This window comes from Bufo gargarizans, chromosome 1 (genome assembly GCF_014858855.1).
Source record: "Bufo gargarizans isolate SCDJY-AF-19 chromosome 1, ASM1485885v1, whole genome shotgun sequence".
NCBI lineage: Eukaryota > Metazoa > Chordata > Amphibia > Anura > Bufonidae > Bufo > Bufo gargarizans.
Genome location: NC_058080.1, coordinates 451,015,181 through 451,041,693, shown reverse-complemented (window position 1 = coordinate 451,041,693; position 26,513 = coordinate 451,015,181). Strand labels below are relative to the sequence as shown.

General features: G+C 44.3%; 1 protein-coding gene across 1 annotated transcript in view; it reads left to right on the top strand.

Annotated features, from left to right (window-relative positions):
* Positions 1 to 2,606: 2,606 nt before the first annotated feature.
* Positions 2,607 to 26,513, top strand: part of KDM4C (lysine demethylase 4C) — a 324,567-nt gene continuing 300,660 nt past the window's right edge. The window contains exon 1 of the mRNA XM_044272540.1: positions 2,607 to 2,702. The gene's annotated coding sequence lies outside the window, so the exon portion shown is untranslated. The remainder of the gene's footprint in view (positions 2,703 to 26,513) is intronic.

Here is a 26,513-nt window from a genome sequence, read left to right as displayed (position 1 = left end):
GAGAGGGAGACTCAATAATAAAGATTTTTTTTAAATAACAATAAGACACGCACGCCGCGGCCGATCGATAAGACACTTGTCTTGATGGGCTATATAATCTATAATCTATTTATTCTTAGCCATTATGCTGCCCATACATGGAATGGAGTCTAGGTATATTATAGCACACTGTGTGCGTGTGCTACTTGCGCTGTGCCTTTGGCCCTGTTTTAAAGGGATTCTGTCACCTCCCCTAACCCAAAATCGGATTTTAAAGCAGTCATGCAGCACAGCTTACCTTGAATCGTCTGTGCTCTTCTATCTTGTAATCCGTCCAGTAGTTTAGGAGAAAAACGACTTTTATGATTATGCAAATTAGCCCTGAAGGTGCCCAGAGGGGCGTTATGTTCCCCTTAGTGTGCCCAGTAACGCCCCTCTTACAGTGCTCAAAATGCCTTCCTTCAGAATGCCTAACCGCCCACAGCCTCTCATCCCTCTCCTCCCCCTCTCTCATGGCCGAATGAACTCTTGCGCAGGCGCAGTACCCACTGAGGGCTGCGCCAGTGCGATCTGCAGGAGACTGAGGGCAGGAGCTTCATTCTCGTCACTGGGCATGCGCCGAGCCCAGTGACGTCCGATGCTCGCTCTTCCCTCAGTCAGCAGGGAAGAGCGAGCATCGGACGTCACTGGGCTCGGCGCATGCCCAGTGACGAGGATGAAGCTCCTGCCCTCAGTCTCCTGCAGATCGCACTGGCGCAGCCCTCAGTGGGTCCTGCACCTGCGCAAGAGTTCGTTCGGCTGTGAGGGAGGGGGAGGAGAGGGATGAGAGGCTGTGGGCGGTTAGGCATTCTGAAGGAAGGCGTTTTGAGCACTGTAAGAGGGGCGTTACTGGGCACACTAAGGGGAACATAACGCCCCTCTGGGCACCTTCAGGGCTAATTTGCATAATCATAAAAGTCGTTTTTCTCCTAAACTACTGGACGGATTACAAGATAGAAGAGCACAGACGATTCTGTAAGGTAAGCTGTGCTGCATGACTGCTTTAAAATCTGATTTTGGGTTAGGGGAGGTGACAGAATCCCTTTAATATGCATCATATGACGAGTGCGCATGACTGAAATGCACATTACTCGTCATTACGTCCCTGTGGCCATTGCGTTCTTTGCTCTTCCTGGATGTCAATCAACATGCGCAGTACCTCTAGGGGAACACATGGCGTGTTTATACTACAGTTGCCCATTTAGTGAGTCTCCTCCCTCGCTGCCAACTAATGACACCAATTTATATTGATTCATTAAAAATGTGAGGGTCATTTGTAACACTAAAATGAATTTTGCATTTTTATGTATATTACACTGTGTACTATGCATCATCATGTTTTGACAATAATATCATAATCAATTTTCGGAATCATGTTCACATATGGATATAATGCACTATATATGCACTTTGTTGTGTTATTTTTTTTGTATGATTATTAATTGCTAATCTGATGCACTTGCACTTTATGTATAAATATGTTGTATCCACTACCAGTTGTTGCTTAAAGGGGTTGTCCGGGTTCAGAGCTGAACCCGGACATACCTCCATTTTCACCCTGGCAGCCCCCCTGACTTGAGCATCGGAGCAGTTCATGCTCCGATGCTCTCCTTTGCCCTGCGCTAAATCGCGCAGGGAAAAGGGATTTTTTGGAGATCCGGTGACGTATCGGGGCTCTCCATGGGGCTGACAGGAACCCTGGTGACGTCACCGGCACTGATGGGCAGGCTTTAGCGCTGCTCTAGCCAGTTAAACGGCTAGGGCAGCACTAAAGCTCGCCCATCAGAGCCGGTGACTTCACCAAACACACTGCCGGGCGGAAGTTTCCGCCCGGCAGTGTGTTATTGAAAACATGAGCCCCTGCCCTGCACGATTTAGCGCAGGGCAAGGGAGCGCATCGGAGCATGAGATGCTCCGATGCTAGGCTCAGGGGGGCTGCCGGGGTGAAAATAAGGGTATGTCCGGGTTCAGCTCTGAACCCAGACAACCCCTTTAAGAAAGGCTCCAGTATATAGCCGAAACGTCGTGCTTCCAGCATGGGTGAATAAACACTTCAGTTTTTTTCCATGTGAGTGTGCTGCCTGGTCTTCATTTATTGTATTTATGGGCCATTGTCAGAGCTATGGGCTTGCACCTCTTTCACAATTTTGCCATTTTTTATTCTTGTGCTGCCATTTTCTGATTAAGTGTATATATATATATATATATATATATATATATATATATATAAACCTATGTAGATGAAAAATGGGAAAAATACGGGTATAGGACATACCTTATAATATTTTCTATGTAGTGGGACAGAAATGCTTGTATAACTGATAGCCCAGCTTGTAGTACTATCTGTTATTCACTGTGCTGTAATTGGACAGTGAATATGAGGAAAGTGCCGAACATACAGCACTGGCAGCTGATTGGGCGGCGAATCTGCTGTATTACAGGGTTGCTCTAGTACGGCGCATGCGCGGTAGCGCTCGAGCCGCGCATGCCTTGTAACTGCAGCACTCCGGCCGCCCTTCATTGACTACATGGGGGCTGACGTCACGACTAGTATCAACTGCAATACGGCGAAATGCATGATGGGAGGACAAGTCGTGACGTCACTACGAAAACGGCTTCCGGGAAAGGGCAGGTCACGTGACCGCTGTCGGAATCGGCGAGTAAAGAGAGAATCGGCACGGCAAGTATGTTGAGAAAGAGCTTTGCTGCTGGGGAGGGACAGTGGAGGATAGGAGCGTAAAAGTGTGGAGCCCCATCATGGAGAGCCCCTTTATGTACTCGGACTGTGTTGTTACTTCCCCCGGTGTGGTGATACGGGTCTGCTGCAGGCATGTGAGGGGTTGTCCCACTGTTACCGTCCGCTCCAGCAGCTGTGTATGTAAACAGCACGTCACGCTTCCCACGCTGGACCCATCCAGCCCTCTGGGGAAGGGTTTCACTAGAAACCTATGGGGTCTTGTTGTATTCCTCATGAGATGAGCGTCCTCTATTGCAACCTGTGCTTGTTTGGCCTCTATTACTCCCCCTAGGAATATATGGGCATTACCATCCCCCTTGTTCCTTTTGAGTGTTAACCCCTTAATGGGCAGAATGTTTTGGTCTTCAGTGATCTCACACATTGTTTCAATTTGTTGCACGTGATGTGTTTAAAGAGGACCCGTCACCGCTCCTGACACTACAAATAGCTTCCTGCATCCCCCATGTAATAACAGTTCTGGAGCATCTATTTATTATGTCTGTATGCTGTGCCATTCCTCTATTGTTTCTACTAGGAGTTCTGAATGAATTCCTAGCAGTCTGCAGTAAGGGTACAGAGGGGTGGTAACCAGTAAGGGAGGGGGGGGGGGGGGTGTGCCTGCACAGACTGAACATTACAGCACTGATTGGATACAGGGAGTCTGTGCAGGTGCACCCCCCTAACTAGCTACCACCCTCTGTACCCTTACTGAAGGCTAATAGTAACTCATTCATAACTTCTACTACTAGGAATAATAGAGGAATGGCACAACATAGAGCTGTGAGAATAGATGTTCTAGAATAGTTAGTACATGGGGAATGCATGAAGCTATTAAAGAGGTTGTCCAACAAAAAATATTCTAGTTTTCAAACCAGCACCGGGATCTGAATACTTTTGTAATTGTACGTAATTACAAATTTAGTAAAGCCTTACTCAATAAAATGTATCTGTATAGCGCCACCTACAGTTTTTTTTATTTATTTCTTTGTCCTGCTCACTGAGAAGGCCGCACATGCTCAGTTTTATCCTTCAACTGCCTCCTGAGCTGTGATGGGGAGAGCTGAGACACGCCCCCTGAGCTGTGATAGGGAGAGCTGAGACACGCCCCCTGAGCTGTGATAGGGAGAGCTGAGACACGCCCCCTGAGCTGTGATAGGGAGAGCTGAGACACGCCCCCTGAGCTGTGATAGGGAGAGCTGAGACACGCCCCTTGAGCTGAAGCAGAAAAGACACTCCCCTTGAGCTGTGATAGGGAGAGCTGAGACACGCCTCCTGTGCTGCAGCAGAAAAGACACGCCTTCCTGAGTTGTGATAGGGGGAGCTGAGACACACCCCTTTAGCTGCAGCAGAAAAGACACACCCCTTGAGCTGTGATAGGGAGAGCTGAGACACGCCCCCTGAGCTGCCAGCTTGATATAAATCTAGCAGAGGATTTGGAGCAATGAATGGGGAGATCTCTGGATCCATGTGAGGTACAGGGCTGGTTCTAGCTTTGTTAGAAAGAGGTTGTTGTGTATTATATGGTGTCTGATTTTCATGTTTTACAATAATCGTGGAATAACCCCTCTAAAACAGACATGTCAGGAGAGGTGAATGGGTTCTCTTTAAGAGTCCTAAATTTATGTTCTTGGGCTCGCTTAGTATTTATTTTTTACATGCTCTTTTTAAGTATCTTTTTGATAATGTTTGAGTCAATGTGTACGGAAGTTTTTATTTTTATAAATCTGAAATTTTATTCAAAATTAAAGTATTTTAATAGGTTTCTTTTTGTTTTGGGTGTTTTGATGTATAGTATGTATAGCCTTGGCTGGTGGCTATGGCAGCAGATGACGTGGTTGGCGTTGATTACTTTTTTATTTATTTTTTATTACGGCGTAAGGCACAAACACTGTGCCACTGGTGGTGTCTGCCTCATTGTTTTCAGTAGCCGGCTGGTGGCTTAAGGCTGCGTGAAGGAACATATATGGAATTGAGCAATAAATAGAAGTGTTATAAAAAAAGAATATGTTTTATATTTGATGTTCTCCAAAGTGGCTTTTTTGTGATGACATCTTGGCATTCTCTGGACTTCTTGCGGTAGTCCCCTGGAATGGTTTTCCAGTAGACTTGAAGGAGTTTCCAGAGGTGCCAGGCACTTGTTGGCTGCTTTTCCTTTAGGCCTCCTGCACACGAACATGTGCACTCTGTGGCCGTATTGTGGACCGCAAATCCGGAGATGCGGGATGGAAGCACGGAACAGAACCCTACGGGAGCACTATGGAGTAGTGTACTTTCGTTGCGCAAAAAGATTGAACATGTCCTATCTTTTTGTGGACTGGCCGGATCGCGGACGCATTAAAGTGAATGGGTCGGTGATCCGCTGCAGCTGCCCCACGGACGGTGTTCGTGCATTGCGGCCCGCAATTTGCCGGCCGCAGCACGACCACGGGGCGCACACATTCGTGTGCAGGAGGCCTTACTCTGCAGTCCAACTCATCCCAAATCATCTCAGTTGGGTTAAGGTTAGGTAACTGTGGAGGCCATGTCATCTTACACAACATAGAAGTAAAATTGAGGCACACGGTTTTCACGATTTGCGAATAGGGCATTTATTCATTTGCATGTAATGCTGTCATCCATAGGCCCAATCTGTTTCAGATTATACACATATTGGCAGAAACCGTACGTTTCGGTCGCGCAGGACCTTCATCTGCGGTATTATCTACAATACAATGGTTGACATGAGCTGGACTGTAGCATATATGGCAATAGAATTAGGTGCATATAAAGATATATGTATTAGAAAAAGTCATAGATATAACAAGAAAGTTTTATACTTAGCAAAAGTCATACATTGAGTTAGGGGTATGTAGAGTACATCGAGTACATCAATAGGACCGCTAGGTGAATGAAAGACATATAATAGCCAGATGGACCATGTCCGTAGTGTAATCAATATCTAATCAAAGTAATATCCATGTATCTCCATATGCTCCCCTCCCCCGGGCCTTGTAATGATGTAACATAAATAGAACTACCACCTGACAAGAAAAAAGGGGGGGTATCTATAGCAACATTTAACCATATCCCCTCATAGTATTAATCTAGCACATCTGATATAGTATTGCAATCAATAGTAGTAGCTTGGGTCTTATGTCGCGGCAAACATGCTGGTATATATTGGTTCAACGCCCATAATGAAGTCTTGTGCTGCAGGCCGAGATATAGATAGATATAGATATAGATATATATATGAAGAAGCTGTAAAGAAAAACATCTTATTAGGATTACTTGCACAACAAACTGTACCTGCTCAGACGAATGTGGGTGAGTGGGGCTTTGGATGCATGGCGTATGTTTGGACCGGCCGCTCTTTAAGGGTCCATTCACACGTCCGTTGTTTGTTTCCTGATCTGTTCCGTTTTTTGCTGAACAGATCTGGACCCATTCATTTTGAATGGGTCCTGAAAAAAAACGGACAGCACAATGTCAGATTTTTTTTCAGGACCCATTGAAAATGAATGGGTCCAGATCTGTTCAGCAAAAAACGGAACAGATCAGGAAAGAAACAACGGACGTGTGAATGGACCCTTAATGTGTATGGGCTGCCTGGAGGTTCCGGTCACGTGATCGCTGGGGCAGACCTATGCGTTTCACTATAAGCTGCTGCGTGCCACTGTGAAGTTACTGGGAGTTCCGGTCATGTGATCAGAAGTCACATGACCGATGCAGGGGGTGTGTGCGTTCCAACTGTGTCTGGATACGGGTGCTGCGTTCCACTATATTATCCCAGCGACCTGACATTAATAGGAATTAGTCTGAGATTTACGCATAAATAAAGGTTCACATGGGATTATAGGGGACTGGGCAGTAGAATGTAGCGCTAACCTGCCTTATACAAAAGCCATCTATTATCTAATTTACAGAAGGGAATAGTAGCAAGGAAAATGTAATATGGTAAAAATCAAAATTGTGCTAGGTATACTTGATGAGTAGAGGGAAATGTAGGGTACGGGGTTAATATATAGTATTGGATCTAGAGAGAGGGGATAGGGAAACTATAACTATAACCAAAGACAGGTGGTAGGGAAAAGCGGAAATGGAAAAGGGGGGGGGGGCAGGGATGGAGAAAAGGGGAGGGAAGGGGGAAGTCAGTCTCACCCACACCCGTTGTAGACAAAAATGATTCTCAGCGAGTCTGTGGAAAAAGGGAACAATATTTAGAACATCTTCCCAATATGATCGCAATAACAACAGATAATAAATACGGTTTGGATATCAGATATTAATGAGAACAAGTTAAGTATTATTTCAAGTGTTAATAAAAAAATCACATTCACGGTTCAAGCCATTCGGTGAAAGTGTTCCTAGTTTATGGATCCAAAAGGCCTCCTTTTGTTTTAGGAGGAGTGTCCGGTTGCCGCCCCTCCTGGGTCGGTCCACTTGTTCCAAAATTTGGAGCCGAAGTTGCGATATTTGGTGTTTCCTCTCAAAGAAATGATGTGGGATTGGCAAAAAATTGTGTTTAAGTCTAATGGTAGACTTATGCTTACTTATTCTGCCTCGCACATGTTGAGTGGTCTCCCCAACATATGCGAGGCCACATGGACATTTTATCAAATATACAACGTATTTGTGTACACAAAGTCTTCTTCAAATGCCGTCATGAAGGCATTAGCATGGGGGGGGGGGGGGGCGCCCATTGGACCCCATAGCAGTACCCCTCTTCTGGCCGTAGTAGGTGTCGCCTAACAGAAAAAAAATCTTTGTGAGTATAATCTCAAGTAGTGTTAGACAAAATTCCTGTTGTTTGGTAGTTAGACTGGAATTGTTTTGTAGGAGTCTTGCTGTGGCTTTTATGCCTTTTATAATGTGCTATTGATGTATAAAGGCTGTTTACATCTAAAGTGAATAGGGTACTATCTGGTATGGGTGTTATACCCTTCAATTTTTTGATGAAGTCAGATGCATCAAGTATAAATGATCTTGATGTTTTAATGAGCGGTGTCAGAATTTTTTCCATATAGATGGCCAGAGGGGAAAATATGGAATTAGTTGATGCGACAATTGGACGTCCTGGAGGGTTAATAAGGCTTTTATGTATCTTGGGTAGCGTATAGAATACTGGTGTGATGGGATTATGTTCAACTAAAAAATTGGCTGTTTTATTCTCTATGGTCCCTGTCTTGGAATATGACTCTATGGTGTTGGTAATTAGTGTCTGTATTTGTATGGTGGGATCTCTTGGTAGTGTTTCATAGGTCTCGCTATATGCTAGCTGTCTCATAATCTCCGTCATGTAATCTCTTTTGTCCATGACTACCAGGGCTCCCCCCCCCCCTTATCTGCAGGTTTAATAATGATATTTTTATTGCATTGGAGGGCTTCAATTGCTGACTTTTCTCTGAGGGACAAGTTATTGGTATGCTTAAACTGGCCCTGTGTGTTCTCCATTAATATTTTCTCTACTAATTTTTGGGAAAAGAATTGTACGTTTCTACCGGATGTTTATTTTTAGGCGGCATATAGGAACTCTTGTTTCTCAAGCCCAGAGTGTCAATAGATAGAGGTCCTGGTTGGACAGTAATGTCCGGTTGTGCCATAGGGGTTTCCTCAAAATGGGCTTTGAGTCTCAGTGTACGATAGAACCTCTGTAGTTCCTGTTCCATTATGAACGTATTTAATCTCGGTGTGGGACAAAATGACAGTCCCTTTTGTAGGACAGAGGTCTGTTCGGGTAATAGGGTAGTGGATGAAATGTTTATAACTAAATTATCACCCTTACCTGGGATCGTGTCTGGACTCGTTCCTCTGGATCGCCTGCCGCCTCTTCTGGCCTTCCGCCTCTTGATCGGCCGCGTCGGTTTCCTAAAAAACAGGACGTGTATCTTTGATTGCCAGATCTATCGCTATCCAAATTCGATGAACCGGAGTAATGCGGATTTCGGTAGCCTCTGAAGCCTTGACCTTGTTGGTTTCCTTTCCACCGGTATACCGTATCCAACCTGTAGTCTTCTGCGTCACGTATGAACTTCTGTCGTTTATTCTGTTCTGTGTATCTTACACAACAGTCCATCTCTTTTCTTCTTGGTAAAATACCCCTTACATAGTCTGGAAGTGTTTCGGGTCATTGCGCAGCGATATTTGTCAGGTTGCGTCTGAATCTCCACCGGTCCCCAAATATAGTTAACAGGGCCAGACAGCATCCATGTAGCTTCCGTCAATGCTGGATCCAGAGAGAGATCGGGCAAGCTTTTCCTGGCTGGTTCTGAGGAACAATAGTGTGAAACTAACCCAAGTGCACAATGCTGTGGAGACTGTGAAAATGTTCTGCATTCAAGACTTTCTCTCCTATCAAAAACTCATTTCTGACAGAAGTGATGCAAACTGATCATAACTGATGCTTAAAAAAAAAAAAACGGATCAGTTATATTTTAGTGTGAACTGAACACAACGGATGCGCAGATCACACATATTAGGTATCATCGTGTCCGTAACGACCTACTCTATAAAAATATTACATGATCTACTCCCTAAGGTGAATGCCATAAAAAAATAACTGTGCCAAAACAACCAATTTTTTGGTCACCTTGCCCCATAAAGTGTAATATTGAATGATCAAAAAAAAAAATCATATGTACCAAAAATTGTATTGATAGAAACATCAACTCTTCCCGCAAAAAATTTGCTTCTCGGCAGAAAAAAAATATATATATATATGGCTGTCAGAAAATGGAGACACAAAAACAGGATTTTTTCCCCAAAATGCTTTATTTATGTAAAACTGGAACAAACAAAAAATAAAATTTGACATATTTATATTGTCACATCCGTAGCAACCTGGTCTATAAAAATAGTGCATGATCTAACCTGTCAGATGAACATTGTAAAAAATAAAAAGTAAAAACTGTGCCAGAACAGCCATTTTTCGGTTACCTTGCCTTACAAAAAGTGCAGTCTAGAGCTATCAAAAATCATATGTACCCCACAATAGTATCAATAAAACTATCAACTTAGGCTACTTTCACACTCTCGTTTTGGCGGATCCGTCATGGATCTGCAAAAATGGTTCTGTTACAATAATACAACCGCATGCATTCATCATGAACGGATCTGTTTGTATTATCTGTAACATAGCCAAGACGGATCCGTCATAAACTCCATTGAAAGTCAATGAGAGACGGATCAGTTTCTATTGTTGGGCAGCGTTTTGGTGTCCGTCTCCAAAGCGGAATGGAGACTGATCGGAGGCAAACTGACGCATTCTGAGCGGATCCTTTTCCATTCAGAATGCATTAGGGCAAAACTGATCCGTTTTGGACCGCTTGTGAGAGCCCTGAACGGATCTCAGAAACAGAAAGCCAAAACACCAGTGTGAAAGTAGCCTTAGGGTCCATTCACACGTCCGTGGAATGGGTCAGCTTCCGTTCCACAATATCCGGAACGGGTGCAGACCCATTCATTCTTTAATGGGGCAGAAATGGATGCAGAGAGCACACTATGTGCTCTCCGCACCCGCATTTCCGGAGCGCGGCCCTGATCTTCCGATCCACAGCTCCGAAGAAAAAATAGAACATGCAATTGCAGGCAAGAATAGGCAGTTCTATGTGGGTGCCGGCCGGATGTATTGCAGATCTGCAATTCACCACGGACGTGTGAATGGACCCTTATCCAGTAGTTTTCAACATGGAGTAACTTTTTGGGAGTTCCTACTGTAGGGTGCATCAGCGGGGCTACAAGTTTACAGCAGTTTACCTCCACATATGGGTGTTCCTGTAAGGCCTCATGCACACGAACGTATTTTATTTCAGTGTCCGTTCCTTTTTTTTTTTTTTTTGGACTGTATATGGAACCATTCATTTCAATGGGTCCTCAAAAAAAAAAACTGAAGTTACTCGTGCATTCCATTTCCGTATGTCCGTATTTCCGGACATGTCTTATTATTGTCCACATTACGGACAAAGATAGGACTGTTCTATTAGGGGCCAGCTGTTCCGTTCCTCAAAACACGGTATGCACACGGACGTCATCTGTATTTTTTGCGGACCACAAAATGCATACGGTTGTGTGCATGAGGCCTAAACTGCAGAATCAGGGTAATCATACAGCACAGCAGGCTGATGGGGAATGGAGATCGCACCGAATTGTCGCGCGGCAATTTTTATAATGGTAGTTTATGGTGTCGCACTGCGACACGACAGTCGCAAAAAGCCCATTCAAGATGATTTTCTGCTACTGTCAGTCGCAACATGTCGCAGTGCGACACCATAGACTACCATTATAAAAATTGGTTCGACAAAATGTCTTGCGACAAATGTTGCAGTGTAGTTTTGCCCTATCTGTTGTGTAGTCCTAGCGTTAGGGTGAATAGAATAAGGGATCAAAAGATCCCAGATTCTAGCCCCCTAAGGCTGGTTTCACACTGGCGTTGCGGAAAAAGATGCGGGTGCGTTGCGGGAACATGCGCGATTTTTCCGCGCCAGTGCAAAACATTGGAATGCGTTTTGCATGCGCGTGAGAGAAAAATCGGCATGTTTGGTACCCAAACTTCTTCACAGATGTTTGGGTTAGGTGTTGTGTAGACTGTATTCCCTTATAACATGGTTATAAGGGAAAATAATAGCATTCTTAATACAGAATGCATAGTACAATATGGCTGGAGGGGTTAAAAAATAATAAAAAAAATAATATAACTCGCCTTAATCCACTTGCTCGTGCAGCCCGGCTTTTTCTTTGAGGAATAGGACCTTTGATGACGTCCCTGCGCTCATCACATGGTCCATCACCATGGTGATGGATAATGTGACGGACCATGTGATGAGCGCAGTGACGTCATCAAAGGTCCTTTTCCTGTTATAAGGGAAAATAATAAATCGTCACCTAGCAACTGTGCGTGAAAATTGCACCGCTTCCGCACTTGCTTGCGGATGCTTGATATTTTCACGCAGCCCTATTTACTTCTATGGGGCCTGCGTTGCGTGAAAAACACAGAATATAGAACATGCTGCAATTTTCATGCAACACACAAGTAATGCGTGAAAATCACTGCTCATGTGCACAGCCCCATAGAAATGAAAGGGTCTGGATTCAGTGCGGGTGCAATGCGTTCACCTCACGCATTGCACCCGCGTGGAAATCTCGCTCGTGTGAAAGGGGCCTAAGGCTTAAATAAAAAGTGGAAAAATAAAAATAAAATAAAAAAACTGCAAAAAAACAAAAGTTGAAAATCGCACGTTTTCCAATTTTAGATTTATAATATGATGGAGGGAGTTCACCAGTTACTCTGGAGCCTGGCCCACTGACCACCCTTCAATGCAAAATGTAGACCCAAATAATTACAATAAATGTCTCACAGTAATTTGCATACACTTTTAGGCCTCTTTCACACGGGCTTTGCGGGAAAATGTGCGGGTGCGTTACGGGAACACCCACGATTTTTTTGCGCGAGTGCAAAACATTGTAATGCGTTTTGCACTCGCGTGAAAAAAATCGCGAATGTTTGGTACCCGAACTTCTTCACAGAAGTTTGGGCTTGGGATCGGTGTTCTGTAGATTGTATTATTTTCCCTTATAACATGGTTATAAAGGGAAAATAATAGCATTCTGAATACAGAATGCATAGTACAATAGCGCTGGAGGGGTTAAAAAAAAATAAAAAATAATTTAACTCACCTTAGTCCACTTGTTCGCGTAGCCCGGCATCTCCTTCTGTCTCCTTTGCTGAACCATGTTCTAAGGGAAAATAATAATGATCGGGTCTCTATCCCGATCGTCTCCTAGCAACCGTGCGTGAAAATCGCACCGCATCCGCACTTGATTGCGGATGCTTGCGATTTTCACGCAACCCCATTCATTTCTATGGGGCCTGCGTTACGTGAAACTTGCACAATAGAGCATGCTGTGATTTTCACGCAACGCATAAGTGATGCGTGAAAATCACCGCTCATGTGCACAGCCCCATAGAAATGAATGGGTCGGTATTCAGTGCGGGTGCAATGCGTTCAACTCACGCATCGCATCCGCGCGGAATACTCGCCCGTGTGAAAGGGGCCTTACTATTTCATACACTATATTAAAAACCAATACCTTAGGCCTCATGCACACGACCGTTAATTCCGTGTCCATTGTTCAGTTTTTCGTGATTTTCTGCGGACCCATTGACTTTCAATGGGTTCGTTGAAAACTCGGCTAATGCACCGTTTGTCATCCGCGTCCGTGATCCGTGGTTTCAGTCCGTCAAAAAAATATAACCTATCCTATTTTTTTTCACGGAAAACGGTTCGCGGACCCATTTAAGTCAATGGGTCCGTGAAAAAACACAGAGGCACACAAGATTGTCATCTGCGTCCGTTTTTTTGCTATCATTTGCATGGCAAACTTGACTTAGGCTACTTTCACACTAGCGTTCGATCGGATCCGTTCTGAACGGATCCGATCATAATAATGCAGACGGAGGCTCCGTTCAGAACGGATCCGTCTGCATTATATTAGCATATAAAAGCTAAGTGTGAAAATAGCCTCGTACGGATCCGTCCAGACTTTCAATGTAAAGTCAATGGGGGACGGATCCGCTTGAAGATTGAGCCATATTGTGGCATCTTCAAACGGATCCGTCCCCATTGACTTACATTGTAAGTCTGGACGGATCCGCACGCCTCCGCACGGCCAGGCGGACACCCGAACGCTGCAAGCAGCGGTCAGCTGTCCGCCTGTCCGTGCGGAGGCGAGCGGAGCGGAGGCTGAACGCCGCCAGACTGATGCAGTCTGAGCGGATCCGCTCCATTCAGACTGCATCAGGGCTGGACGGAAGCGTTCGGGTCCGCTCGTGAGCCCCTTCAAACGGAGCTCACGAGCGGACCGACGAACGCTAGTGTGAAAGTAGCCTTAGACTTTTTTTTACTTTCCTTCATGTCTGGTGATCCTCTAAAAATAAAGGGAGACACACTGAAACAAAAACGGAACAACAGAACCCCATTTTTCGAAACGGAACACAACAGCGGTCGTGTGCATGAGGCCTTACATGTACATGACAACTAAAAACAAAACTTCATACAGTCTGTTATATGAACATGGTCCCTTTCAATGCGGAGCTCTCGCATATATAAAAAGTCCATACATGTGGAAAAATTAAAATATAAAAAATGCGGTTTCCTTGATTTGTGTATCTTTGCCTTGGCGTGTGATTAATAATGTTAGTTCATATTTAGCAGTGATAGCTAAATTATAAAGTTTGCTTAGTTGTTTGAGTTTGGAGCGCAATCTGTTACAATGTTTTTATATATTTGGATACGGCTACATGCACACGACCGTTCTGTTTTTTGCGGTCCACAAACCGCGGATCCGCAAAAAACGGAAGCTGCCAGTGTGCCTTCTGCAATTTGCGGAACAGAACAGGCTGCCCATTGTAGACTGCAAAACGGACAAGAATAGGACATGCTATATTTTTTTGGGTGGGGCCACGGAACGGTGCAACGCATGCGGACATCTTTTGCGGCCCCATTGAAGTGACTGAGTCCGCACCCGAGCCGCAAAAACTGCGGCTTGGATGCGGACCCGAAAAACGGTCGTGTGCGTGAGGCCCAAGTTGTTATACCAATTAGTTTGTTCATATATAATGTTTTTTTGCAAAGATTTTTTATTTTTTTTAAAGTAATTACTGGTAAACAAAATAAAAACTATGCAAGTTTTGAATCGCCATAATTGTATTTATCTGCAAAATAAGGCTACTTTCACACTGGCGTTTTGGTTTCCGCTTGTGAGATCCGTTCAGGGCTCTCACAAGCGGTCCAAAACGGATCAGTTTTGTCCTAATGCATTCTGAATGGAAAAGGATCCGCTCAGAATGCATCAGTTCAGTCTCCATTCCGCTCTAGAGACAGACAGCAAAACGCTGCCTGCAGCATTTTCCTGTCCGTGATGTGGTGCGGAGCAATACGGATCGGTCCTGACACGCAATGTAAGTCAATGGGGATGGATCCGTTTTCTCTAACACAATCTGGCACAATAGAAAACTGATCTGTCCCCATTGACTTACATTGCGTGTCAGGACGGATCCGTTTGGCTATAGAAGACATGATACAACCGAATCCGCTCATGATGAATGCATGCGGTTGTATTATTGTAACGAAAGCGTTTTTGCCGATCCATGACGGATCCGCAAAAAACGCTAATGTGAAAGTAGCTCAAGTACATCATGTCATTATTATTTTTTTTGCACAGCTGTGATGTCAAAATTCCCAAAATCTTGGCGGAATTGTATTTTATTCATTTATTTTTTTCAATTTAACCCCACAAATATATATTATTTTTTTTCCCCCCATTTTCCAACCATGGTAAATTAAATGGTGCCATTAAAAAGTACAACTTATCTCACAAAAAAATAAAATAAGCTCTCATGGCAATGTGAACAGAAAATTAAAGTTATGGCTATTGGAACGTGGGGAGGAAAAAATGAAAATGCAAAACAAAAAATGGGCCCGATACTTAAGGGGTTAAAATAAAGTTACAGCTCTTGGAATGCCAAAATGAAAAATATTGGTAGGTCATTAACCCCTTCTCGAGTGCCCACTGGCTATATACGTCTTATCTCCACATACCCTGATCAGCGCTGGGATTAAAGCTCCTGCAATCTAACAGGAGCAGGTCGGGTCCTGGCTGTGACGGGAGGAGAGCACTGCACGAGCGCAAGTATGTAGAGTAGAAAGCGGCCGAGACGCTTCCTCTCTTAGGCCTCCTGCACATGACCATATTCGCAAAAAACGGATCTGCAAAAAATACGGATGACATCCGTGTGCATTCTGTATTTTGCGGAACGAAACGGCTCGACCCCTTCATGGAGCAGCACTATCATTGTCCGCAATGCAGGACAATATTGGACATGTTTTGTTTTTTTTTTGCGGAACGGAAATACGGAAACCGAATGCACAAGGAGTACCTTCTGTTTTTTAAATCGATGGTTTGGTATACGGTCTGCAAAAAAAAAAACGGAACGGACACGGAATGAAAATACACTCGTGTGCAAGAGGACTAAGTCCCGGCTGTGTCTCGGGGCAGGAGCAGACCCTGATCAGCCCTGCCCGTGTTTAATGCCCCCACAGGGGGCTGTTTTCCCCTGTAACTGGGGCTCCTGTGGATGCCCCAATTGCAGATGAAGCAGTAAAAAAAAGTCAGTCACCATAGTCACTCAAACCTATACATGTCGTATATCAAACGATTGTCACAAAATAGGGAACCCATTGCAATTGCCGTATTTTCCGGCGTATAAGACGACTTTTTAACACATAAAATTCTTCTCAATAGTCGGGTGTCGTCTTATAAGCCGGTATACGGCGTGCTGAAACTTACGGTACTTACTTCCGAGCCGGACTGGAGATTATGACTACAATATTCGCTGTTGTGAGATCGTGAAAACTCAGATCCGATGGTATATTCTAACCCTGAGGCTTCTTAATCGTTGTGAGACCTCAGCACACGTTTAATTGGATGACTTTTGTGGGTGCACGTCTCCTGACAGGCTCCTTCCACCCGCGGAGTGAAATAATGGCTTTGAATAGGTATTTTGGAGTCAGCAAATGGCTTTGTATTCAATCTTTATTTTACCAGTGGTACAATCTCATAACATTTATTGCCTATGGCAACGTTTCGGGCCCAGTTCGGGGCCCTTTGTCAAGCTATAAATGTAAATATAAACGCAGAACAATACAATTAAAAAATATACATCGGTGGAAATTCATTCATATACACATCAGTTATCATGAAATTTTTCATATTTATCACTCCTTAGGCAAATGGGAGTTCATCCAAAGGACATTCAGAATTCACCCATTGTTTCAATAAGTGATCCCTGTCATAGAGGAGGACCTGTTCATGTCAGACAGGCAAATATTGGTCCTACGTCCTTCTGACAAGTCATTTGACGGTAGACAGAGCCGCAGACATCAGTTCCTCAGAGGACCAGCTATCGCATGAGGGACTGGTGTCTGAAAAATCATTGGTGGGGTCAGTACATGATTATAGGGAGGTATCAATCACAGGATGCTACATGATTAGGATATACTGTCACCTTTAAGATCTATGTATTGGGTGCCATATCAGGGTCATCTGGGTTACCTCATGGGCAGTACCCCTGTTGTACTACCGTAAATTCGCCCCCTATATTCACCCTGTCAGGGGGAGAAGGCATTCAAAGTCTCACGTGTGGCTACAGAACCGGCAGCGCCGCCTGTAAAAGCCATCTAGTGTAGTGGCAGCAGTGGTGCGCTTCATATGTTATACACAAAAATAGTCAAGCAAGGTTGTGCAGCCCCATATCTAGTGTAATATGATTACCTTGATGGCCAGTTGAAGTGTTTCCACGGAGTCTTATGGGGAGTCGAGACCGGACGTCCGGCGGTAACCGGCGTGCGATGGGGGCGGAGCTGGCTGGGTAGCAGTGTGTCGGGACTTGGCGCATGCGCATTGTCCCTGTATGTCCGACGGCGCCATCTTAGTTCCTGGAGCTATATGGAGGATAGAATGGGCGCATGCCCAATAGTGTCTCATGTCCTCTGTGGCCATTTTAGCCTACTTTCACACTAGCGTTCGATCGGATCCGCTCTGAACGGATCCGCTCCTATTAATGCAGATGGTGGCTCCGTTCAGAACGGATCCGTCTGCATTATATTGGCAAAAAATGGCTAAGTGTGAAATTGGCCTGAGCGGATCCGTCCAGACTTTTACATTGAAAGTCAATGGGGGACGGATCCGCTTGACGATTGAGCCATATTGTGGCATCTTCAAACGGATCCGTCCCAATTGACTTACATTGTAAGTCTGGACGGATCCGCACGCCTCCGCACGGCCAGGTGTCCGCCTGCTGAGCGGAGCGGAGGCTGAACGCCGCCAGACTGATGCAGTCTGAGCGGATCCGCATCCATTCAGACTGCATCAGGGCTGGACGGAAACGTTCGGGTCCGCCCGTGAGCCCCTTCAAACGGAGCTCACGAGCGGACAGCCGAACGCTAGTGTGAAAGTAGCCTTAGATCCTGGTCTAGGAGAGGGCTTGTGTGTACTACAGCGAGGATGCGAAATAAACACATATCTAGTTGTGTCAGGAGTTTCAAGGCCATATTGGATCCTGATGGTATCTGGGAATCATATTTATTATATAAGGTGGTTGTGTGATATGGTGCTGCCGGGTTTGTACTTTGAACACATGCACTTCTTATGTCTATAACCATAGCTGCGTATGTCAGATACTATACCCATTGGCGGTAATACATTGGTTCGACTATAGATGCTGATGAAGGGTTGTCTATAGTTAAGGCTCTACGTGGAGTCATGGGGATACCTATTGGAGAGAAATGCAAAAAAAGTATGAGTTAAGTATTCACGGAATTAGGCATATTTATAATCCTTATTAAGGCCTCCCGGGCCCAAAGTACCCAAGCGGCGGATCCATTGCATTTCTCTTGAATGTAACATGTCATCACGACTCCCCCCTCTCCGGGGGTTTGGAACCCAATCAATAACCTGAAAGCGTAATTGGCTAGGCGTATGTTTGTATTCCTGAAAGTGTTGTACTAGTGGGGCTTCCTTCTTGTTGGTCCGGATATTAGACTTATGCTGGCTAATTCTGTCTTTTATTTTTTGGTGTGGTTTCACCCACATATCCCAGGCCACAGGGGCATTTGATGAGATAAATGACGTAATTGGCCCCTAATATAGTATTTTTTTCCCTGAGGAGGGGTGTGTAAAGGAATTCCCTTTCGTGACATTGCCACACTGGGCACATCCCAAACATGGGTAGGTACCTAAGTTGGGTGATCCTGTGATGGTGCGTTGTGCATCAATTTTCGTGGATCCCAGATCGGATCTCACTAGTTGGTCACGGATAATGGGCGGCGCTTAAAGGACATCAGTGGTCTAAGGTGAAAGACACTGGGAATGCTTCTCTGTAGGATCTGCCAGTGTTTGTTCACAATTGTTTTAATAAAAGTACTCCAAGTGGAGTAGGTCGTTGCATAGGGGATTCTGCTGTCCTGTTTGGTGTTAGATTTGGTTTTTGGTTTTGGGAGGTCATCCCTACTTGTGTTGCTCACGCGCTCTGCGTGTTCTTTCAATATTTTGGGTGGGAACCCACGAACCGCGAATTTATTATTAATTTGGGTTAGTCTTACTTCTGCGGTTTTGGGGTTGGAAACTATTCTTTTTACCCTCATGCGTTGTGATAGTGGGAGTGAGTTGATTAGGCCCGGTGGGTGGTGTCACAAACTATGGATCCGATCGCTCCAGATCCCACAGCTGTGACGTAGTGGTCTGTGACGGAGTCTGCGCACACACAGAGACCTCACGTGACCGGGGTATTACCATTCGGCTAACACCCCCCACTACACTTCGGTAACTGCCACCACGTGGGTTCCCGGTCCACGAGCCGACTATCCGGGTCATTCACTATCACACAGATCAGTGGATGAACCGGATATCACTTACTGACCAACCGCAGTCAATCACCCCCAGCTACAATTCCTAAATGCAATTTAACTAACTACCTGGTAACGTCTCTTCAAAGGCAAGGTACGTTGTTCAGCAGCTTAGAATATGGAAGACTTGGCCACTTAGATTTTATAACCTTTAATACGAGGTAAAAAGCAGTGCATACAAGTCTAATGAAAATGACTATAAATCTACAGAATAATAATAACAATATAAATAATCACGACAGTTCAAATGAAAGGGAAAAAGATGAAAGAATACTTAGTTTCTCTGGAGGGTTTCAGATGGTCGTTCATATGTCCTTTTTGAATCCTTGCAAACCCCTTTTCAGTATGTATCAGGGGAGACCCTCAAAGTTCTTCTTATACAGGGATATGCTGTCAATTTCCAATTAAGTGTCTGGTGATGTTCCATGGGTCTCTCTCCTCTGTCCTTGTGCATGGATTTTTATTAACTCTCCCATGGGCAGGAGACTTACTCCTGTCAGCCAATGGCAGCAGAGGGACTGTGAAACTTAGGGATTGGCCCCCAAGTGTTTTATGACCCCATCAAAGTTTAGTTCCTACAATGAGGATTATACTTAAGCCCGTATCTCCTTGATACATCGGCATATTTTTATACAGAATACATATTTGCGATCCTTATTTATTTACCTACAGAATGACCACACACGGTAATGCTGGGACCTGTAGTTCTTCTACCACCCATAGGTCAGCTACAGAATCGCATCCTCTAGTCATATTTGATACCCAATTAACCACAATACTCTGTAGAGCCTGGATCTGGTGTCAGAAAGGGAATAAGTTGATTCATAAATGAAATATGAAAGTGGACTGGTTTTATGCCCAGAGCTAATTAAGGGCTATTAGCTCTCCTCAAACCAGACCTGGAAATTAATGACGTCACGCTCCAGCCAGGCTTGACAGCGAGCTGATCTTATCTTACCGGACAGGATGAGCTGGGCCTGGTATAGCTTTTATGACCTTTTATAGCCGGCCTCACAGAGTAGTGGTAATAAAAGTGTCCATCTATATCATAGGCGACCCAGGCTTCAGGAAGATGAGAGTTCACAGTTTTTTTTTACATATGCCAGAAGCATATAAGATGGCTACCCAGAGGAATTATGTATGTATGCCGGCACAGGTGGTAGCTCTCGTATAGAAGGAGACTATTCCTGTCTGTTGGTTTAGTGAATAGGTCATAGTGTAAGTGGCTATTCTCTACCTGGAGGAGAACGTCGAGGAACGGGATCTTTGTCTGACTAGTCTCCAAGGAGAAAGCAATGGATCCCACTGATGAGTTCAGGTCATGATCTAAGCTCTGTAGGTCTTCTAGTGATCCCTGCCACAAACAGAAAATATCATCAATGTAACGTAGCCAGGTTTTTGCACATTTGGGAAACAGTTGATGAGTGTACACATAACGTTCTAACCCTGAGGCGTCCCCATCACCAGGTCGGATTGTGTCGGAGCTATGCGTTCATGCGGCCATCACTAACCCCCTGGTTGCATAGTCTTATACAGCAAGTATAGCCCAAACCCTATATTTTAACTGGAAAAGTTTGGGGTCTTATACGCCAGAAAATACGGTATAAATTTTTTTTTAACTGACTTTTTAATAAGAATTAGAGGTTTTACCCTAAATTAAACTTTAAAAAAAGGAAAAAAATTAATAAAAAAAAAACATGCTAACAAAAAGCCCTAAGTGTCAAGTAAACAACATTGCAAAAATTATTTTGGTAGTCAAAAAAATATAAAAAGTTAGGGTCACTAAGCCACCACGTGCGCAAAATCACGAAAAATTGCCTGGCCTTTCAAGCCTTTTTTAGGCCCGGTCATGACATTTTTTTTTTTGTATTAGCAGTGTGAGGATTCTTTCACACGACTGTTTTATTTTTTCCGTTCCGTATACGAAACCATTTATTTCAATGGTTCCGCAAAAAAAACTACGGAATGTACTCCGTATGCATTCCATTTCCGTATTTCCATTTTTCCGTTCCGTTGAAAGAGAATATGTCCTATTATTGCCTGCAAATCACGCTCCGTGGCTCCATTCAAGTCATTGGGTCCGCAAAAAAAACGGAACACATACGGAAATGCATCTGTATGTCTTCCGTATCCGTTCCGTTTTTTTGCGGAACCATCTATTGAAAATGTTATGCCTAGCCCAATTTTTTCTATGTAATTACTGTATACTGTATATACGATATGGAAAAACGGAACGGAAACAAAAAACCGAACAACGGATCCGTGAAAAACGGCCCGCAAAACACTAAAAAAGCCATACGGTCGTGTAAAAGAGGCCTAATCGTATCATTTAATATTCCATACAGTGTTAGGGCTCATGCACACAAACATATTTTCTTTCCGTGTCCGTTCAGTTTTTTTTTTTTTTTTTTTTGAGGACCGTATGCGGAACCATTCACTTCAATAGGTCCGCCAAAAAAACTTAAGTTACTCTGTGTGCATTCCGTATTTCCGTTCCGCAAAAAAATAGAACATGTCCTATTCTTGTCCGCGTTACGGACAAGGATAGTACTGTTCTGTTAGGGGCCGGCTGTTCCGTTCTGGAAAATACAGAATGCACACAGACGTCATCTGTATTTTTTGCAGATCCTTTTTTTGCCGACTGCAAAATGCATACGGTCGTGTGCATGAGCCCTTATGGGAAGAAATTCAGTTGCGCCATTGTTTTATGGATTTCGTTTTATGGCGTTCACTGTGCTGTAAAATCATTGCAGTCTTTGTGATAAGCAATTGGATGATTCCATGTTCAAATCCCCTGGGGGAAACAAAATAATGACTTTTTTCACAGTCAGGCCTCGTTCACATTTCCGTTTTTCACTGACGTGTGCTGTCTGCATTTTCTGCTGACAGCACACGTACCCATTGATTTAAATCTGTTCACGTTTCAATATTTATTTTTACTGACCTTGGATCAGTAAATTAATCACAGGGACATGCATTACTTTCATCTGTGATGCAGACTAAGCACCCCCATTGAAGTTTACGGATCCGTGAAAATCGCTGACACACATCCGTGTTGTGTCCGTGTTGCATCCGTTTTTCACTGAAGACTAATAGGAGATTCCTTGGAAATTAATTTTCAGCTGAGCAATGTCAGTGAATTACGGATGACACACGGATAGTAAAAACGGACACACGGACCAACCACGGATCCTTAATGGACAGCGTCACGGGTGAAACACAAGTTTTTTTTTCACGTGACACTGACACAAGTGTGAACGAGGCCTCAGTGTTCGTTCAGTGATTTTCATCAGTGGTTTTGAACCAGAACCAGGTGCAGATCTTTCCCTATACTAGGGTTCCTCAACTCCAGTCCTCAGGGCCCACCTGCCGGCCATGTTTTCAGGATTTCCTTAGTATTGAGCAGGTGATAGAATTTGTGTCAGTGCATCAGGACTTACCTCAGGTATTCATTCTGTGGGATAGTCTCAAATCATGACCGGTAGGTGGGCCCTGAGGACTGGAGGTAAGGAACACTACCTTATACCATGAGGGGAAAATATGAAGTCCGTTTTGCTTGTTATGTTGAAGTACGTAGTGCTGTCCGCATCTTTTGTGGCCCCATTAAAGTGAATGGGTCCGCATCCGAGCCGCAAAAAATATGGCTCAGATGCAGAACCAAATGACATTCGTGTGCTTGAGGCCTAAACCTAAGGCTTCTTTTACACGGGCGAGATTCGAGATCTGGACCCATTCATTTCTATGGGGCTGTGCACATGAGCGGTGATTTTCACGCATCACTTGTACGTTGCGTGAAAATCGCAGCATGCTCTTTATTGTGCATTTTTTTCACGCAATGCAGGCCCCATAGAAGTGAATGGGGCTGCGTGAAAATCGCAAGCATCTGCAGGGGCAAGTTCACGCTTGGTTGCTAGGGGATGATCGGGATGGGGACCCGATCATTATTTTTTTTTTCCCTTATAACATGTGACGTCATCAAAGGTCCTTTATCCAGGTCCTGAAGAAAGAAGAGAAGCCGGGCTGCGCGAACAAGTGGGTTTTTATTTAAAGGGAATCTGTCACTAGCAATTTACAAATTTTTTTTTTTTCATGAATCCATGTTTCACAGAGTACCTTTTTTCCACCTGTCTTGTTCTTTTGATTGTGAGTCTTGTCATTTCTTCAAAAAATGTAATCTTATGATATGTAAATGACGCTGTAAGGAGCCCAGAGGGGCGTTATTCTTTGTCCACGGTGCCCAGGAACGCCCCTCTGAAGTGCTGTGCCCGGCTAAATTTGAAAAGTAATAACGCCTCCAAGTTCATCTAAACCGCGGGGCGCGGCTAAGTGCTCCAATCCTGGTTTTGGCTCACAATCACTAACCAAACACTAAAGTGTGAACGAGGCCTGACTTGTGAAAAGAAAGTGAAAAATTTTGTTAAACTCCCCCCCCCCCCCCTCCCCCAAGAGATAAACACACATTTAACCCTTTTAAGACCAGGTGATTTATTTTTTTTCGTTTTTATTTTTTATTCAGTCCTCCCAAAGCCATTTTCTTATTTAATTCACATAGCCATATAAACATAGCCATATAAAAGCTTGTTTTTTGCAGGACAAGATGCACTTTCTAATGGCTTCATTCACAGTTGCATATAATATGCTGGAAAGTGGGGGAAAAAAATCCAAATGGGGGTGGAATTGTTAAAAAAAAAAAATATATATATAAATTTGCCACTGTTTTATGGTTTTTTTCCCCACAATTTCCTATGTGGTAAAACTGACTTGTTACTTTTATTCTCTGGTTCAGTACATATGTGTAGTTTTTCTTCGCTTTTTAAGGGCTCATGCACACAACCGTTGAACTTTTGTGGTCCGCAAATTGTGGATCTGCAAATCATGGATACCGGCCATATGCATTCCACATTTTCCGGAAAGTCCAGCCCATACTAGAACTGTCCGTGTCCATAATGCAGACAGTAAGGCTTCATGCACACGACCGTTGTGTGCATCCGCGGCCATTGTTCCGTTTTCCGTTTTTTTTTCCGCGGACCCATTGACTTTCAATAGCTCCGTGGAAAAATCTGAAAATGCACCGTTTGGCATCCGCGTCCGTGATCCGTGTTTCCAGTCCGTGAAAAAAATATGACCTGTCCGATTTTTTTTTCATGGACAACGGTTCACAGACCCATTCAAGTCAATGGGTCCATGAAAAATCACGGATGCACACAAGATTGTCATCCGCGTCCGTGATCCGTGTCAGTTTTTTCCTATCATTTCAAAGGCAAACATGACTTAGATTATTATTTTTTTTTTTTTTTCATGTCCGTGGATCCTCCAAAATACAAGGAAGACCCATGGAAGTCCAAAAAACGGACACGGAACAACGGAAACTGTTTTTTGCGGACCGCAAAAATAAAACGTCCGTGTGCATGAGGCCTAAGGCCTCTTTCACACTTGCGTTGTCCGGATCCGGCGTGTACTCCACTTGACGGAATTACACGCCGGATCCGGAAAAACGCATGTGAACTGAAAGCATTTGAAGACGGATCCGCCAAAAGTGACTTTGGACATATGTAAAAGTGGAGTAAGGGTACTTTCACACTAGCGTTTTTCTTTTCCGGCGCTGATTTCCGTCACAGGGGCTCAAATCCGGAAAAGAACTGATCAGTTTTAGGCCTCATGCACACGACAGTTTTTTTTTCACGGTCCGCAAAAACTGGGTCCGTAGGTCCGTGATCCGTGACCGTTTTTACGTCCGTGGGTCTTCCTTGATTTTTGGAGGATCCACGGACATGGAAAAAAAAGTCGTTTTGGCGTCCGCCTGGCCGTGCGGAGCCAAACGGATCCGTCCTGAATTACAATGCAAGTCAATGGGGACGGATCCGTTTGACGTTGACACAATATGGTGCCATTTCAAACTGATCCGTCCCCATTGACTTTCAATGTAAAGTCTGGAGTTCTTTTATACCATCGGATTGGAGTTTTCTCCAATCCGATGGTATATGTTAACTTGAAGTATATTTTAACTTTAAGTTCAGTCTTTTTTTACTGATCAGGCTTTTCAGAAAACCGTAGCATGTTGTATTTTTACCTCCGGACAAAAATCCGGAACACTTTGACTGAACGCCGGATCTGGTGCCGTGTGTTCCGCCAAAACTGATCCGGCTTTTGCATGTTAAACCCAAGAAATGTTTAAAAAAATGTTAAAGTCCATAAATGGCGGATCCGTTTTTTCCAATGCATTTTTTCATTGTGATCAAAATCCTGGTCAGGATTCAAATGTAATCAGTTTTCACATGTTTTTCCGGATCCGGCGGGCAGTTCCGATGACTGAATTGAATGCCAGATTCCAACAACGCTAGTGTGAAAGTAGCCTAAGATGGAAGTGTAATGATAAATCTGACCCATATGATTCCTGGAAGGCAGGAAGTAAAAAATTGCTGTCAGGAAGGGGTTAACTTCTTTTTCTATAGTGTTTGTCAGTTATGAGAAGACGTGAATAAGGATGTCTTTGCTCACAAAGTGTAAGTGGTTATCATGAGGGGCTCGCAGTGTAAATGGTAATGTGTCTTTACCTCCACTCTGGTCTTCACAAACAGCCATTGTCTCTATCCCTTGTGGGGGATGAATTGGGGAATACATTTAGCATCAAGTTACAAAATACGATGCCACGTTTCTTTTTAAAGCGCAGACTTTAGGTCTAACCAGCCTCCTGGGTATTCCTGCCCTGTAATCTGCGCTACGACTGCCAGTCCTGACTAGAACGACTGTATTCTCTCCATTAACGTCTTCCTATCAGTTGTAAATAGGAAAATTCCCGAATCCACATGAAAATACTACAGCACAATGTAAGGCTGCTTTCACACAGTCAGTGTTTGATTAGGGATTATGAGCCCAAACCAGGTATCTGCAGGCTCCATCCGGCTGCAACCCAGCAGATATGACAAAAATCGGTTGCATGCAGCGGGTTTCATCCCGCCACCTTGGCATGTTTGCCAGGTGGCGGCCAGATCCCTGGCGTTCCCCATTTTACTGAATGGGGCTGGCGGATGTCCGGTAGCGTCCGGCATACATCTCCACCAGGCTGCTCCTTCCCAGAACAGCCTGCTGAAGATGCCGAATGCCAGTGTGAAACTAGCCTCGATACGAACCCTGGGTTCACACCTGAGCGTTTCTGAGACGCGCGTAAAACGCGCGTATTTGTTGGGCGTTTTTATGCGCGTTTTTTGCAATAGTAAACGCGCGTTTGTGTGATTGACTGCAGTGTTGTCCAATGAGTCTATGGCCAAAACGCGCGACAAACGCCCCAAAAAAAGCTCAAGAGCTTGTTTATGCGTCGG